The sequence below is a fragment of the Harmonia axyridis genome, chromosome 1 (assembly GCF_914767665.1).
Source record: "Harmonia axyridis chromosome 1, icHarAxyr1.1, whole genome shotgun sequence".
Lineage (NCBI taxonomy): Eukaryota > Metazoa > Arthropoda > Insecta > Coleoptera > Coccinellidae > Harmonia > Harmonia axyridis.
In genome coordinates, this window is record NC_059501.1 from 45,722,496 (window position 1) to 45,742,153 (window position 19,658).

Sequence of the window (19,658 nt, forward strand, 5' to 3'; positions counted from 1 at the left end):
ATTCCAGAAATTTGATTTCTTCCTGCAGTAATTCACTGCTTTGAATCAGAATTCGGTTCTTTTCCTCCAATTATTCAATTAATTGTTTCAACTATGTATTTCAATGAAAAGTACTTTCTGATCTATTTCTTCTCCACTATTATGATCATCATCACCTCTAGTTTCATGTCTGCATTTAACGGATTTTATCGATGCCGCCTTCACCAAACATGATGGATGGTATGTATCACAGCACTTAATGCATTTCGCCAATTCCATTATTATGTCTCTGCCACAATGGAAACACTTATTTTCAACTAAATTAACATTTTTACTAAAGCGCTATTCGACTACGTCTACACCGCTTGCCATCTTGAATACTATATTTATTTATTTATTTATTTCTACTGAAACACAAACTGGACAAAGTCGCAGAGGCAGTGTTCACTCAGTTACAAATAAAACCTTAATTATACATGCTATTCACCTATGAACTAAACAAACAAAAGAATCACATGTAAGATACAATATTCAAATCTATATATAATATAATTATCCTGGAAAAACCGAAAACAAAAGTCGACGTTTCAGATGTTTCTTGAAAGTTGTCAGCGAACGGAAAAAGAAATCGACGTGTGGACAGACGACAATTGAGGTCGTTATCATTGTGACAAGTGGGGAATTTGCGGTGTAGTTTTTTCTCCTGAGGAAGACCTGAAACATAAAATCTGACCTGAGCAACCCTAAAGCGAATCTCCTCCAAAATACCAGGAGCAATGATCAAACCATTCAAGAGCTTTAACATGAATGAAGTGTCATTCATGAATCTTATATCAACTAGCTTGGGACGCTGAAAAATCCTACGAGCATACGTGGAGTCGTGATTTTCAATTACAATTTTATTTTTGTAGGCCAGAAACCGAATGAACCTATTCTGAACAGACTCCAAGCGTCGTATATAGCAGTCGTATTTCGGGTTCCATATGATTGATGCGAAGTTCAATCGTGAGGAGACAAATGCCTGGTAGAGTGTTAAGATAGTCTCATTCTTTTGGAGAGCTCTTCCATGCCTTAGAACAAAGCCAAGCATTCTGGAGCAGGATGTGACGACGTTACCAAAGTGAGCATCAAATATTAGTTTGGAGTCGAGCGTTATTCCCAAGTCTCTGACAATACTTGCTTCCTTCAACAGATCGTGGTCAAGTGAGCACTGGAAGGAGATTTTGTTGATGTTCCTAGTATACGAAATTTTCAAACATTAATCCAAATGAAGGAACAAGCAATTATTCTTACAATATTGGACTAATCTATCCAGATCACACTGGAGATTCAGACAGTCCTCTTGCGGAACATCATGAACAGCTTGAGACAATACCTAAAGTATTTTCCAATGTTGTTAACATAAATAAGAAAGAATAAGGGGCCGAGATGAGAACCCTGAGTAACTCCAGAGGTATTGCGGAACTTCCTAGATTCACAGCCATTGATCACAACGTATTGACTCCTACCCAGAGATAAGACATCAGCCACAGTCTCAGAACTCCACACACTCCCACCTAAGGAAGCCGTACCGACAAAACTGTATGACACAGCTTATCAAAGGCTTTCGTGAAGTCAGTGTATACGGCATCTATTTGGACGCAGGACTCGCCTCCACCCTCAAAAAAATGTAGAAAGCAAAGCAAGTTCGTCTCAACTCTTCTACCACCTCAAAAACCGTGCTGTTCATCGAAAATAATTTTCTTCAGATGAAATGAGAGGTATCTATGAACCAAACACTCAAATAGCTTGAGAAACACTGATAAGATGCTCACAGGATGGTAGTTTTCAATGAGATCTCTGTGTCCGCTTTTAAAGATTGGAACAATATATGACAACTTCGAGATGTCGAGATTGATGATAAGAAGGATTTATTGAAGATAATATAGGGGGGATTCAGTGCAAAATTACTGACAAAAATAGTTGGAATACCATCAGGCCCAGTACCCTTCTGAACATTGACTGATAATAGTGCCCGTTGAGTCGATCAATATCCCACACTTATATGGTTAAGAATTCTTATTCTCATCAAAATTCTTATTTTGACTCGTTTCAATCAAGAACAGCATCCAAGATAATAGTGAACCCCGCTTATGAATTCTCCTCTGTTCTGCAATCGGGACTTGCGCTTAGCGATATGCGATTGTGCATCTTCGTCGAAACATACTTCGTTCTCGAGCGTTACTCTTTGTAAATAGGTATATGGCAATCTATATATATGCTGCACCAGAGGATTTTGATTCAGTGAATATCAACGTGATAACTATCTTGGTTTATATGCTGAAATTGTACTTTATCTTATCCTTCAAAATGGACGTTACAAAACAAACACCTAATTCTAGATCCAGCATAAGTCTTCAGTGATGAAGAAATTCGTCATACTTTTGGTTTTGTGACTCCTTCAGAAGGCATGAAATGGTGCCCGAAAAAAAACTCCAACACTTGTGAAACCTTCAAAATACCAATGACCTGCAGCAATTCGAGGATATTGTCGAAGGGATATCGATGGAACCGTGGAGTTGAAGAATAAACTGTGTGCACAATCAGGAAACAAAAACCGTGAAATTACAGTATCGATGCATTCTATGCACAAAAATTCACTTGTAGGTTCAGCAAGATTATCCGGTCTTTACAGGACGAAAGTTCATTTTGAAATTGAATAAAAACAATATTTTTTGTCAGCAGTTTTCATTTCTACGACAGTCAGTAATATTCATCTGGAGAAATCATGATATGACGAAACAATTGTCGTAGGAATAAAAATAATAGCACAATAATTACCAAAAATAGTTTTTTCACGAAAATACAGTCACACTGTATTTTGATAGTCGAAAAGGATGATGACATTCGTTTATATAAAGTTTTTAAAAATGGTGCCAATAATCATTCCCTCAAGCATGTTTTTCAAGAACAGCCTGTAAAGCAGAATCCCTATTTCTCTGGTTTAGTACAGAATCGACACTAAAGTCATAATCTATTCAGAGAATTTTTACTATTGCCAATTGTCTCGATCAGTTATTTGATTATTTCCATAATCATTATGGAGATTATATAAATCATTAAAAGATTCTCAGCAGGAAAAATTTTGAATGAAAGTGATTTTTGGAAATGAAAATTTTTGCCCTCATGTGACAAATTAACGTACTTTGAAAAGGGCTAACTTCTCTAGACGTTTATCAAAATATGACAACCTTGTCATGTCATAAAAAGTAGTTCTCTCAGTGAATTAGACTTCTATCTGCTTTATTTGATAATCAGGAATTTCACGTAAGTCAATAATATTCATATTTTTTCTTCATTTCAAAAGACAGATATTTATGTGAATGTAGATAATTTCAACAGCGTCCATTTTTCAGATGTATGCGAACTCAAATGCGTGATGTATTTACAGATCTATCTGTTAAAATGAACCAACAAAAACTCTGAATGGACTTTAGGTATAAGGCATTTGACATTTTGAATTGCATAGTTGCATAAAAACCACCTTTCTCATGGAAGCCACTTCGTATAAATTAAATGGGAATTCATTGACTCAAGTATATGCAAAAAAACAGTTAATCGATTAACGCATATGAGAATAGCGTCAAATAAGTGACACTTATTTATCTTATTTCCTGAAAATCATTCATTTAATATTCTTTTATTGTGTAAAAGCATTATTATGTTCATCAAATACCACCGCAAAGGCTATGGTTGATTTCCAAAGTCTATCTGATAAAAAAAAATCAACTAAAGAATCCATTTTCTCAATGATTTCAATTTATTTCAATGAAATGTCCTTGTTCCTTCCGATATTCGCTATTTTGAAAAAAGGCATTTTTATAATGATTCATTTGGTTGAACAGGAAAAAGGGATATTAATAAATAAATAAATAAATATATGTTTATTCCTAAATTTGCTGTTAACTCATGAATATTTCTAGATATCTTGATTCAACAATTGAACATGAGTGGAAAAAAAACCTTCTATAAAATTCATAAAATTATGAAATTCTTCACAATTGATAACATTCATTCAATTGTAACCGGATTAACGGGTAGGAACGCGAAATCTATTTCTTGGCAGAGATCTGCCAAAGCATTGCGCTTATTGCAATAGAAGACTTTTTGTGTTTCCGAGCATTTTTTAAAAGCAATGCTTGGGATTAGTAATTGGAGCTCTTTAACAAAAGGCTTAGTGCTTAGTACTCCCAAAAGTGCTCCCGAGTACTTCTGCGGATAACTAAGCACTAAGCCCTTCCGATTTCTTGTTGTAATGCGCCCACGCCTCGGTACCCTACGATCGTAATACTTGATATGATTGATAAGATTTTGTTCGTGTATTGGAATTCAATACAGTGATGAACATCTGATGCATCTGATTTGTGAAAATTCAGTGTGCAGTTGTATATCAGATGGGTTTATTTTGTACCTTGAAACTCACGACTTATATTTATATTAGTATTTAATAACAATTTAATAACAAATAGATTCATTCGATAAGAAGAAGGACAATATGAAATTTAATTGTCAATCATTTCACAGCAGATTTTCGATGAAATAAAGTACCGATATCATTATGATATTTCGAAATTGTTTCATTTCATTACAAATTTTATAGTTAATGAAGAAAGTTATTATAACAACCAATCTATTTTTTCAACAAGGAGTACATGTTTCTTATTGAAAAATATCAATAAGAATTTCATTTTTTTTTCGCACACGTCCAGTTTTCCTAGAAAAATTTTTTAAAGATGAACAATATCGTTATTTCAAGGCAGTGAGAATATTCTGAACAAGATGGTAAAGCTGTGTCGGCCAATGATACAAAGCTCTACCTGAGTTCTAAAGTAGATTTTCAAAATTCGAAATTCGTTTTCAATCAACCATATTCTGATGTGTAAAATCATTTAATACAGAAAATACCGTATACGTACCTACGTAAACCAAAAAATCTAGGATATTGCCCATGTTCTTTAGAATATAATATTATAATAATACTTGTCCAAAAGTAACTTTATTTGCTTGACATCGGTTGGGAAATCGTCTTTAGCATTACATTTTGGCTTCATTTTCATTTCCGATACAAAAACCATAAACAAAAATGAAATCTGCATATTTCGCATGAGTAAATAATTGGGGCATGTTGAAATACACTTCTAGTAACAGATGATTTTTTAATATTCTCAATCTGAGGTTCACTGTGATGATAACCATGGATCGTAACGAACTAGATTTAAATTGAGATTTGAGTTTCATGGAAAATTTACAATTTTAGAAAAACTATTTTTGATCATTCAAAAGAGCTTTGTATCATTGGACGATACAGCTTTACTATCTAGTTCAGAATATTCTCACTGCCTTGGACCAAAATAACGATAATATTCATGTTTAAGAATTAAAAAAAAAACGCTCCAGTAATGTAAACTTATGGTAGAATCTGAAGCCGACAGTGAATTTTTAAAAACGAAAAAAACAGGGTGTTGTTTCAACCTTCAAATTTAATCTGAATCATCATAATTCTCACCTTCTGTTTTGACGAAGTGTAGAAATTATGCAAAGTAGACAATCATATTGTTCTACACTGAAAATTTCATCAATAAAGCCCTACCAAAGTTATCAAGAAAAGAAAAATCGGTCGAATCGGTCAAATCACCCTGTAGACTCTCAATAAAGGCCCCCAACCCTGAACCAAACATTGAGTCGAAACTGCCTTGACTAGTGTAAACTTCTCCTAAAATCTGACGGTCTCATCCGGATTCACCCTGTATATAATTATTTTGTTCCTCTTTTGAATCACTTTTTTTAAAAAACACAAGAATCTTCTGAAGCAAGTTTATTGTTCGAAAGTCTAATTAACAATGAATCTATCTCTAAGCGAACTCTCCTAGGAGCATAAACGCTGACGTTGAGCTATCTTATATTACTTCTTAAGGAAGTCTAGGGTTAGTATTGCGTAATAATAATAATAATAAGTTCAGCGTCTTGGGCTGAATTATTTTTATGTTTTTCAACAATTTTGGAAAATCTGAATAAAAAAGTTTTATATAATGCAAAGATTATTATAAGGATCAATACAATGGTTGTAATGAAATAAATGGATGAAATATGATTTGGATGAATTTTCCAATTGAAAATTGATTCTTCTGTGGTGTGGTTAAATTATCAAATACTAATTCAGGTATGGTTAAATTACCAATGTTTTCGGTCTTCATATTTAGAAGCATAACATGGTAAAATATTGTGAAGACCTTATCATAATAAAAATACTTAAAATTATTAGTTATATTGCAGGGTTTTTCAATATAGTAAATCCCTGACAGTTTATAATATTCGGTGTGTTCACTGCATATATCACTTATTTTGGCATTGTTCACTGATAAAAACTTTCCTGGTGATAACATCAGGAGATCGTCACTGGTTTGAGTACGTCTTCTAGGGCAGTCCTCGTACTTGTGGGAAATTAATTTTTCCATACAGACAGGAACTGGTCGTAGGGCATTTTGTAGACAAATCCACCAATCCTCGATCTTTGGACATTCTTCTGTTATGGACCATCGGGAAAGTTTCTTTTCGGTTAGCAGATATGAAGACTTCTCGGTAAGGGTCACATTTTTATAAGGAATATAATGAAGGTGGTAGGTGTCTAGTGGATTTGAAAAAGTGATGGGTATTTCGATGATGAAAATTACATTTTCACTATGTAATAATATAGCAGTATAACAGATAGCATAGAAATCTTTGAAATATTCTAAATGATTCATAAAATTAGTTGATTTCACAAATTCTGGAAATATCTTCATAGGCAGAATACTTTCATGTAAAACATGTAACCTGGCAAAGGTAACTGCCGTATTTATTTCATTTAAGATTGCATTAATGCTTAGCTGTTCAAAATGTATTAGATTTATCCGATTTATATCATTTTGTACTAATCGATATTGATTATAATTTCTAATCATCTGATTCGTTACATTCGAGTATTTGTTCATGGATCTGATATTATTTATTACTCTGTTTTGATTAATTTTCATTATTTGATCTCTCTGAATGGTCTGAAAGTAATTTGAATACAGGGATTCATCTTCACTATCCACAGTGCCAAATAAAACTTTTGCTATATGTCCTCCTGCGTTTATTAAACCTCTTTTACTTCTGGTATACGACAAGCTATCCAAAATTATATAATTTTGCTGAAGTTGATGCTTTACATTTTCCACATGTGTTTTCAAAATCTTATTTGACTGCGTTAATCTGGTCAATTAAAACTGAATGAACTTGTAATATTTCTCTAAAATCTGTGAAATTGTAATGATACATCAACATTTGCTTCGAATGGCTCATGTAAGTTTTTCCTACGTAAAAGGGAAGAATATTATTTTTTATTTCGATGAATTTCAGTTGAAAGGAAATATGAATGAATAAGAAAGCTAATATTAAAATTGGAAGACTGGGTCTCATTTTCCTGCAAGAGAAAATAATAATTTATTATTTTTTCTGTTTTATTTCGTTCTTATGATATACTTTTTCGATGTCCGGATTTTTTATCTAAATGTTATCGATTATTTTAATATTGGTTTCTTAAATTTTGGGTTGAGTTTTGCTCCTTTAGGAATAGCTAAATAAGCTGCGTCTAATTTATCATCGGATTCTCTGCTCTGAATGATTTTGTCTAGGTTATCTTCCTGTTTCTTTTTCTGCAAGCCTAGGTTATCTGAAATTTCCTTTATATTCTCACGGTATTGTTGAATATAATTCGATATTTTTTTCTTGATTGGTACGTTCCACTGGGAAACTATAATTTATATCCGATTTGATTATTTGTAATGGTGTAAATGAAGTAGATGAATGTATGGAATTATTGTAGCTCAGGAGAGCTCTATTCAATTTTTCTGCTGAAGAAATGTTTTTGTCTTCTATCACTCTTATTTGCTCAATTAAAGTTGAGTGGAATCTTTCAACTAATTCATTGGACGTTGGGTTGTAATTTGTTATATTATGAAGGGAAATTTTGTGAGTTTCTCCTAAATCTTGAATAATTTGGTTTTTGAATTCAGTGCCGTTATCAAACGTTATCTTTTCGGGAATTCCATGATTCGAAAAATACTGAGTCAATTGGTTTGCAATTTCTATAGCTGTTTTTGTATTTAGAACATAACATTGACCGTGTCTAGAAAAATAATTTATAATTGTTAAGCATGGTGTCCTGTCCATAACGATTGTATCGATGTATAAGAGCACGTTCACATGACAAGCGGTCTACGCGCGGTTGAATGAGCGGTGGATAATTGGATACCGTTCACATGGAACGCGGTTGCCAAGCGGTGACCGCGCGTTGCCGTAACGGCCCGTATTCAGTTTGAATTCTACATTTTGGTTTGAATCTGGATTCAGTATCAGATTTAGGTGCGAATTAAACGTTTTTAAGTTTTGATAGGTAATTATAGATCGAATAGTTTCTATTATTCATCAATTGAAACTGATCCTACTTAAATCATCTTCGTTTTGCCGATGACATCGTCCTAATAAGTAGCAACATGCAGGAATTGAGCGAGATGTTAAAACAACTTATTGATGCTCTGAATAAAGTCGGTTTGAAAATTAATGTTTCGAAGACCAAACTTATCAACAACACCACAGAACACATAAACATTGATGGCACACAACTTGAAAATGTAGAAGAATATATATATTTAAGACACTCAATAAGAATCGGCAAAGAAAATCAAACAGCAGAGATGAAAAGAAGAATCAGGCTAACTTGGATGGCTTTTGGAAAGATGAAATATATATTCAGGAATAACGACATCCCAATAAACCTTAAAAGGAAAGTTTTCGATGCCTGCATATTACCGGTAGCGACATATGGCCTGGAAACTATGGCAATAACTAAGAAGACCGCAAACGGCGCAAACCAGCTGAGGGTGATGCAGAGAGCGATGGAAAGAACTATGCTCAATGTCTGTCTTAGAGACAGAAAAAGGAATGAAGAAATCCGACAAAGAACTAGAGTCGTAGATATTATAGCGCGTGTTGCAGAATTGAAGTGTCAGTGGGCAGGACACGTGGCTCGACAGAAAAAAAAAGTAAATTAAATTCAACACAAATAGCAGCTAGAATACAGTTGTTTAAAGTTTTTCAATAGACTGCCTAATGAAATCAAAGAAATAAATAATTATAAACCATTTAAGAATATAATATTTAATTTATTGTTGAATAATTATAATTAGAACCATATCGGGTGTCCCAAGGTGAGTGGCCTATTAGATTATTATGGAAACTATTGATGGTAAAGATTTCAAATTTTGTGGATAGATATTTGGCCATGTAAGGTACATTTTTGAAATAATTTCACATTTCCAGTGTTGCCGGATGTACGACAATTTGGCAACAACTTTGTTATTTTAAATGGGACATCCGGTATTTATATTTTTTTTATGGTACTCCATAAAATATTAAATCTATTCACTATTACTTTTCCATCCCTATCTTCAACGGTTTTTGAGTTATTAATTATTTTTCGAAATTTTAGATCAAATTGGCGTATTATGAAAATGACTCTAGTTCGCTCAATATTTGAGATTTAAGTCAGAAATTTTGCAAGTCGTTAGATATTAATCTGATCTGTGTCACTGCTTTTGAATTATGGTTGTCAATAATACAGGACGGACCAAAAAAAATCATCATTTTCCAAGTTACAAAATTGTAAAAAAGTCTATTTTTTCAAATTAGACACCTAGTATATTTTTCATTTTTTGGAATCAGTACAACACACTCTACAATTTTTCTATTCACGTCCCTATACCTATCTCAACTGGATTCAGAGTTATATGCGTTTATTAGATTTCACATTGATTCAATAAGTTAATTTCTTTTGTATTGTTATTTTCTTTATGTCGTTCATAGATGGATAAATCAATGAATCAGTTCAATCCATAAGTGTCGAAATAAACAATTATTGCCTAACAGGTGTTTTGTTCCGAGGTTTTTCTATAAATAATGGCTCAAGAAAGATATACACATATAACGCATATAACTCGGACTCCAGTTGAAATAGGTATAGGGACGTGAATAGAAAAATTGTAGAGTGTGTTGTACTGATTCCAAAAATTGAAAAATATACTAGGTGTCTAATTTGAAAAAATAGACTTTTTTACAATTTTGTAACTTGGCAAATGATGAATTTTTTTGGTCCGTCCTGTATTATTGACAACCATAATTCAAAAGCAGTGACACAGATCAGATCAATATCTAGCGACTTGCAAAATTTCTGACTTAAATCTCAAATATTGAGCGAAGTAGAGTCATTTTTGTAATACGCCAATTTGATCTAAAATTTCGAAGAATAATTAATAACTCAAAAACCGTTAAAGATAGGGATGGAAAAGTAGGAGTGAATAGATTTAATATTTCATGGAGTATCATAAAAAAAATAGAAATACCTGATGTCCCATTTAAAATAACAAAGTTGTTGCCAAATTGTCGTACATCCGGCAACACTGCAAATGTGAAATTATTTCAAAAATGTACCTTACATGGCCAAATATCTATCCACAAAATTTGAAATCTTTATCATCAATAGTTTCCATAATAATCTAATAGGCCACTCACCTTGGGACACCCGATATACTTAGTATAGTAGATTTCTGCTGTTAAGTGGTAGGTGAATGTTATTTTGATACTATTTCTCTTCATTTGTATTTGTTCTACGTGTACCTCATGATTTCTAAATAAAGAGCTATTATCATTTTTATGTGGTCACATAATAAATTTTTTTCTTCATTAGCATCTCCTTCACAGGATATGATGACGAGTTCTTCCCAAGCCCGTCTCCTTGAGTTTTTATCTGAATATACACTACTTGTCATGTCGCATATTACAGGAAAATACTCAATTTCATCTATGAATAATTTAGGAGCGTCCGGTTCCATTTTGAAATATTTCTGACCGAACGGATCGAAGGAAAATACGTAAATACGTCTCTGGCATCTATCAGCTCGTTCCCGCGCGGTCATCTGAACGGTTACATTAGAAACCTATGATCTCAAACCGCGCGCCAACGCGCGGTTACTAGGGGCAAGCTCTAGAACCGCGCTCTACGCGCGGAGGCATGTGTACGCTTCGAAGAAAATTCATGTACTTGTAAACGCGCGGTTTCAAACCGCGCGTAAACCGCTCGTCATGTGAACGGGCTCTTAGAGCACGTTCACATGACAAGCGGTCTACGCGCGGTTGAATGAGCGGTGGATAATTGGATACCGTTCACATGGAACGCGGTTGCCAAGCGGTGACCGCGCGTTGCCGTAACGGCCCGTATTCAGTTTGAATTCTACATTTTGGTTTGAATCTGGATTCAGTATCAGATTTAGGTGAGAATTAAACGTTTTTAAGTTTTGATAGGTAATTATAGATCGAATAGTTTCTATTATTCATCAATTAAAACTGATCCTACTTAAATCTTCTTCGTTTTGCCGATGACATCGTCCTAATAAGTAGCAACATGCAGGAATTGAGCGAGATGTTAAAACAACTTATTGATGCTCTGAATAAAGTCGGTTTGAAAATTAATGTTTCGAAGACCAAACTTATCAACAACACCACAGAACACATAAACATTGACGGCACACAACTTGAAAATGTAGAAGAATATATAGATTTAAGACACTCAATAAGAATCGGCAAAGAAAATTAAACAGCAGAGATAAAAAGAAGAATCAGGCTAACTTGGATGGCTTTTGGAAAGATGAAATATATATTCAGGAATAACGACATCCCAATAAACCTTAAAAGGAAAGTTTTCGATGCCTGCATATTACCGGTAGCGACATATGGCCTGGAAACTATGGCAATAACTAAGAAGACCGCAAACGGCGCAAACCAGCTGAGGGTGATGCAGAGAGCGATGGAAAGAACTATGCTCAAGGTCTGTCTTAGGCCGCACCTACATTAGATCCGCATTTCTCCCGATCCGATCCGATCCGACGTTGTCCGATGGTCGGACGACGTCGGAAGAAAAACAAACACCTTTATCTTAATGTTAGTGCCTACAATTGAAACGAATTGTGTCGGATAGTGTCGTGAGTCGTCGGGAATCGGGAATTCGTTTCAATTGTAGGCACTAACATTAAGATAAAGGTGTTTGTTTTTCTTTCGACGTCGTCCGACCATCGGACAACGTCGGATCGGATCGGATCGGGAGAAATGCGGATCTAATGTAGGCGCGGCCTTAGAGACAGAAAAAGAAATGAAGAAATCCGACAAAGAACTAGAGTCGTAGATATTATAGAGCGTGTTGCAGAATTGAAGTGGCAGTGGGCAGGACACGTGGCTCGACAGAAAAAAAAAAGTAAATTAAATTCAACACAAATAGCAGCTAGAATACAGTTGTTTAAAGTTTTTCAATAGACTGCCTAATGAAATCAAAGAAATAAATAATTATAAACCATTTAAGAATATAATATTTAATTTATTGTTGAATAATTATAAGCCATTTCTTCATAATAATTATAATTAGAACCATATACTTAGTATAGTAGATTTCTGCTGTTAAGTGGTAGGTGAATGTTATTTTGATACTATTTCTCTTCATTTGTATTTGTTCTACGTGAATCTCATGATTTCTAAATAAAGAGCTATTATCATTTTTATGTGGTCACATAATAAATTTTTTTTCTTCATTAGCATCTCCTTCACAGGATATGATGACGAGTTCTTCCCAAGCCCGTCTCCTTGAGTTTTTATCTGAATATACACTACTTGTCATGTCGCATATTACAGGAAAATTCTCAATTTCATCTATGAATAATTTAGGAGCGTCCGGTTCCATTTTGAAATATTTCTGACCGAACGGATCGAAGGAAAATACGTAAATACGTCTCTGGCATCTATCAGCTCGTGCCCGCGCGGTCATCTGAACGGTTACATTAGAAACCTATGATCTCAAACCACGCGCCAACGCGCGGTTACTATGGGCAAGCTCTAGAACCGCGCTCTACGCGCGGTCCATAAAAACGCGCAGAGGCATGTGTACGCTTCGAAGAAAATTCATGTACTTGTAAACGAGCGGTTTGGAACCGCGCGTAAACCGCTCGTCATGTGAACGGGCTCTAAATGTGAGAAAGGTCTGTCGCCAATAGGGTTACTTTTGAAAATTAGTTTGTTTGGTTGTCTTTCATATTTTTGGGTCTGACATATCTCGCATGAATTGATGTATGCCTGCACATCTTTGTCCATTTTGGGCCAATAAAATCTTTTTTTCAAGCTTTCTATATTTTCGTGAAAACCTCGGTGTTTAGTTTTCGTTTCGTGAAAGAGTTTGATCTTTTCCTGTTGATTTTCTTCCGCTTCTATATCTTCGACTAATAAATTATGAATTTTGAATGAGAACGCTTCATCTTTCAATAAGTTTTGCGAGAAATTTATGAACGGTGTTTCTAATTCTTTTTGTTTAAAATGGATACCGTATTGAATTTTTGGTTTGATGTATTCCTTCAGGAATTTTGTATTATCTTCCGAGTCGTTGATTGAGACAATCATTCTTAATCGACTATTTTCATGTAATTTCAATCTTTCTACTTTGAAATTATTACCCTTTTGGGAAATAATTTGGTTCATGTTCGTATTCAAGGTGCGTTCTGAGTAAGGAATTTCTAAAATAAGATCTTCTATGTTACTATGGAATGTTGATCCTGTCTCTCTATTTTGTATACATGATTGAGTCAAATCTTCTAGTTCTTTTTGGGTTAATTCTAACTATTTATGAGAAATTTGGGGTATCATTGATTGTAAGTCGTCGTCGGAATCTTCGTTAATATTTAATTCTTCTAAACGAATACGGGACATGGCATCGGCATTGTTGTTTACGCCTTTGGTGTTTTTATTTTCGAAATTGAATTCTTCTAATTTTATTCCCCATCGCATGAGACGGGATGATGCATCTTTTGATGAAAATAGCCATAAAAGAGGTCTGTGATCTGTAAAAATGGTAAATTTTCGACCGAATAAATAATGTTTAAAATGTTTCGTAGCCCACACTACTGCAAGTAATTCTTTTTCGATTGTGGAATACTTTATTTCTGCCTCCGATAATGTTCTTCTTGCATAAGCTAATGGTAAATCATTAGGGGGTATTCCTTGAGATAAGATGGCTCCTATAGCGTATTGAGAAGCATCTGTCGTTAATACGAAAGGTTCTTCAAAGTCTTCTTCAAAGGATATTGTGATATTGGATAATTGATAAGCATATTTTTTGTAAAATTGAATGCGTCAATATATTGTGTATCATCAATATTCAATTTGATCTCTTTTTTCAAATATTTAGTCATTGGTTTCGTTAATTTTGAAAAGTTTTGAATGAATTTTCAGTAATATCCTATCATTCCTGAATACGATTTAATTTCTTTGGTTGATTTTGAAATAGGAAATTTTTTTAAAACTTCAATTTTATCAGGATTCGGTTCAACACCTCTTTCCAAAATTTTGTATCCTTAATAGACTACTTCCTTCTTGAAAAAGTTTGACTTATCTAACTGAATTTTCAAGTTTTCTTTCTTCAACAATTGTAAAACAGTTTGAATATCAGCCAGATGTTTTTCGGGTGTTTTGGAAAAAATTAGAATATCGTTAATGTACATATCGCAAATTTAATTTAATACTGGTCTGAGTATTAGGTTCATTACCCGTTGGAAAGTTGACGGAGCGTTTTTCAGTCCGAACGGCATTCTTAGAAATTCGAAATGACCTTCGTCCGTTGCGAATGCAGTCTTCTCGATTGAATCTTGTTCCAATTCTATTTAGTGGAAACCGCTTGCTGAATCTAACGCACTGAAATATTTTGCATTCTTCAATTGATCCAAAAGTTCGTCAATATTTGGTATCGAGAATTTATCGTCGATTGTTTTTTCATTAAGTTTTCGATAATCAATGGCCATTCGTCATTTTTGTTTGCCAGATTGGTCTAATTTTTTCGGAACCATAACAATAGGGAAATACCATGGAGAATTACTAGGTTTTATGATATTTTTCTTCAATAAATCTCGCACTTGATTTTTCACCTCTTGATACCTGTAGTGTCTAAAGTATACTGGGTTATCGTCAATTGTCCTAATATTATGTTTGATTTTATTTGTAAGATTTAAAGGTTGATCTGGTAGTTGTAAAGCCTCTTTATTACTTTGTAAAATTTTAATTAATTGATTTTTTAGATTCGGGTCAAGATAGTCTAGTCTGATGGGAAGTTTAACGTTGGGATGAGATTGTTGAAAATAAAATCTCTGAGTTTTAACATCATTTCCAAATTCCTGATTTTGCCAATCAAAATTTAGTTCTGAGTCTTTTAACAAATTTGCACCTATAACACCATCGTAATGTGTATGAAATTCATAGATTACAAATGGATAAGTATTATCAAATCCGAAAGATGTGAGAGGGAATTCTGCTTTATATCGGCTTAAATCTTTTCCGGTAGCTGTCTTGAAATCGGTACGTTCTTGATAAATGTTTTCGGGAAATAAATTGAATGCTACTGCGGGAGTGCGGAATCAATAATATACATCGAACTTCCGCTATCTATCGATAATTTAATAGGAGGGTCTACTAATTTTAAATATGGTAATGTAGCTGAATGGTCCATATTAAAATTTAAGTCTTGAAATTTTGATGGGGTTCCAATTGAAAATTTTCCGTTTCTTCCTCGAATATGTCTTCATTTTCTAGGTTTTCATCAAAATTATAATCGATTTCTTCATTATAGATTTGTTTATCGTTTTCGTCTTGAACTTCATCGGTATTTGTAAGTTCTTCGGTATAAAAATCAGCGGGACCTGTTTTTTTGAAAAATTGTCGATTGTTTGGCGCTTCTTGATGTCTAAGTTGAGTACTAGCGTGTCTTTTAAATGGATAAACTCTACTTCTTACCGACATTGGTTCTGGTTAGGATAGTTATTTTGCGCATTGGGCCTTGGTTTGAATACATTTGTTTGTCTACCAAACACTTGACTATTCGTAGAAAATTTTGTTTCCTGCTTTTTGTGGTTCCAATTCAATTGAACGGGTTGTGAGGGAAAATTATTCATTCGACTTGTAGAAGGTATTTCATGTCTACTAGTCATTTGTGGTAAAATATTTCTAATAGTCGTTTGTGGTGAAATATCTTGAACTGTGGGTGTTACTCTCGGAAATGCTTAATGATATAATTGTTGCCTTTTAATTTCTTTATTTTCTAATAATTTGCACGTTGCATCAAAAGGTTGGGGCTGTAAATCTAGGAGATTTCTTGAATTTTCGTCTACGTTGTTATATAAAACTGTATTTCCTATTTTATCTGACAAGTCTCTATAGACTTTCAATTCTGTGGGACTTAGCCCAATGAGCTGTATTTGATAATCATATTGTAATTTAGTTTGTCTGACTCCATCAATAAATTCAGATAACGATTCTTTCGATCGTTTCCTCATGTATTGTGAGGGCGACTTTCTTCAGATTGACGATTGTTTACTATTTCCCTCCTATATTACCTCGAGCGCCAATTGCGATAGGTTTTATAAGGTCGCAATTCCTTACGTCGCTCACTATTATCGACCCTGGGAAGCTTTTAAACAGTTGGAGAAGGGTTCGATTCAATCTAAGGTAAGAGCGATTGACCAGTGGTGATTTCTTTCACTAAATGGCAGTAAATGTCTATGAGATAAATAAAAGACACCCTGACGAAACACACTATATTTAACAATATTCGTTTATGTACAACACCAAATTATATACAATACTATCCTATATATAATTACATAATACGACCCCATTCTGATCATAAGACATATTTTCGAATCTTCATTTGTTACTTTATATTTCATGATAAAATATTGTAAACTCATCAATTTCAAACACGAGAAAATGTGCGTGGAATGAATGCCCATTGTAACCATAATACGCTCTTTGTTCTGTGTTACAATGTATTTTTGCTATTTCATCTATTCTTTGTGTGACGCTTAGGATCACGCCACATTCTGCATTAGAGATAAGTAATGTTATAAAATCTCAGATGCATTGTTTTTTAGTCAGTCATAACGGATAAGTCATAAATAAGTCAATAATAGATCAGTTCATGACGGTTAGTTCTCATTGTACCTTTCGTCTTTTTCTTGTAAATAAAGTTTGTTAAAAACAAGGTTTCCATCCCAAAAACATAATTGGCGACGAGGATGGGATGCAAAAATTTTTTCGATATTGAAATATTTTGAATAATAAAATATTTTTAATACGGTTTGTTCGTTATCGAGTTCGATCGAGAAAAGTGCGACGCAACTCATCGAAAACCGAAATTCGAAAAAAGTGCCGGTCGTGAAAGTACGTAAAACTTTCAAGACTTTCAGTTTCAACTGTTAAGGTGAGAAACAACCCTGAGAAGGAAACCACCCAGATGCCCTGATCTTTGGAGTAGCGCCCAAGACGACTTCACTACAAGGAATACGAAAAAAAAAAGGTTAGCAATCCAACCCGTTATTGACTCCCAGTTTACCCTATTCTGGACAAAAAGTAGTCACCCTTTTTCCCAAAGTTTTGAGTGTAAAACTTGTAGAACAGTTTTTCCTAGGTTTCTTTAAAAACCGACAGAAGAGTTTTTTCTAGGTTACTCATTTGCAAAACCGATTACTAATTTTAATTCAAGATAACTTCTATAAAACATTTTAAAGGCCGTAAAGCGCAAACAGTAAAAATGGCATTAGAAAATATGAACTTAACATTACCGGAAAAGTTCGGGATGCTTTTGCCAAGATTTTCAGCAGTGGAGAATGAATTACATTCTTTTATAAAAAGTACAGAAGAATATTTAAGGTTGTTCACAAATGAACAAAATATAGTAAAAAGTTATTGTTCATCAGTTGTTAAAAGTAAATTAGTAGGAAGAGCGTTAGCTGAGGTAGCAACAACAGATATTCCTGATGATTGAAATTCTCTGAAGAGATTCTTGCAGATCAAATTTGGCGATCAAATTGATTCAGATGTATTGATACACAAATTACAATTTTTGAATAAGTCGCATAATGAAGATATAAAAGATTTTATTGATGAGATAATTTCCTTAAAGATAAGAATAAATAATAGAATTGACGCGGATCCCATGCCAGATCCAGAAAAACAATTATATAAAACTAATATTTTAAAGATTTGTAAAACAGTTCTTGTATCAAATGCCCCAATAGAATTGAGGACTTATTTAATAACAAATGATGCTTTGAATTTTGACGGAACCGTAAATGCAGTTAAAGATTATATATCGAATCTAGGTCAATATGATTTACTCGATGAGAGCAGAAGACAAAAATTTCAAACACGCCCTGAAAAAAATAATTTCAGAAATAAACCCAATACGAGAACAAATAATTATAGATCAATTTATATTTCTAATAATTATCATTTTACATCGAATAATAATTATAATTCGAATTCAAATTCGAATTTCCCCTCAAAACATATTCAGTTTAATCAAAGAACTGTGAATAGATACTATCCCTCAAACAAACAAGTTTTTGGACATACAAATACTAATACTAATGTTTTCAAACCAAATCCCAACCAAAGAATTAATACACCACCAGAGAAAATGTCAGTGCAAACAAGAGTTTACCCCCAAAAACGTCCAAATTATTCGACCCAATTCCCAACGAATCCCCAGAGGAAATTTTTAATGAACGCGTTTCTAATGAACCACATTTGACTTTTGAAGAATTAACTCAAATAGGATCAAATCCTAATAATGAATCCTGTGATATATATTTTATAATAAAAATCATAATAGAGATTTTCATTCGAAACCATCGACTTCCAAACAAAATTTTCGAGACCCTACTTCAGAAAACGAATTGACATAAAGCATACGCTAGATAAAACAAATCAAAATCCTATTAAATTACCAGTAGACCTTACTCATCTAGAAACTGAAAAGAGAGATTTATCACAAAAACAGAAACTGCGTATTGCAAGTGATTTTACAAAATTAAATGTAAAATTCATTCATCCCAAAAATACATGTTCAAAACACAGGTAAAACTATGAGAAACTCTATGACCTAAGCAAGCTTGTATGTCAATAGAGCCCTCAATATTTTCATGAATAAAATTCGATAAATTCGATACATAACTTCTCTGTACATTCATACATTTACACAACAATATCTTAATAACTATTATCCGAGATGACGCCAGAGGTGAAATAAGTCTAATAACAAAGTGTGCTCATTAGGATAATCTCCTTTTCAGTGTGAACTTCGACACGGCCAGGAATCTTCCCACAACAAGTCAAATGCGAAAAGTGAAAAATACCGACCATCAAGATCATCAGAGGATGCCACACAATTTGACTGAATTCTCCATTACATATCTTTTGAGCTCACTTCTATACTTCCTGCTCCTCGTATTGATGTTGCTTTTCAAATATATGGTTAGATGGCTGTAGAGCTTAGGACCATGATAAAGTGAACTGTGTAGAACATGTGTTTTCTTAAAGTGTGGCAATATAATTGCTTGATTGCTAGCATATCTAGTTGGGTATGGGTGATTAATCGTTGTCTTCTCCCTCTTAATCTGATTCAAGATGTTCTCGTAAATGTATATTTGCCGAATATTAAGTTCTCCGATTTCAGAATACAATTTATTGGTGTTATATCT

General features: G+C 33.7%; 1 protein-coding gene across 1 annotated transcript in view; it reads left to right on the forward strand.

The window, feature by feature from the left end:
• The first annotated feature begins 2,989 nt into the window (after window positions 1-2,989).
• Window positions 2,990-19,658, forward strand: part of LOC123671129 — a 503,163-nt gene continuing 486,494 nt past the window's right edge. Inside the window, exon 1 of the mRNA XM_045604823.1 lies at window positions 2,990-3,285. The gene's annotated coding sequence lies outside the window, so the exon portion shown is untranslated. The remainder of the gene's footprint in view (window positions 3,286-19,658) is intronic.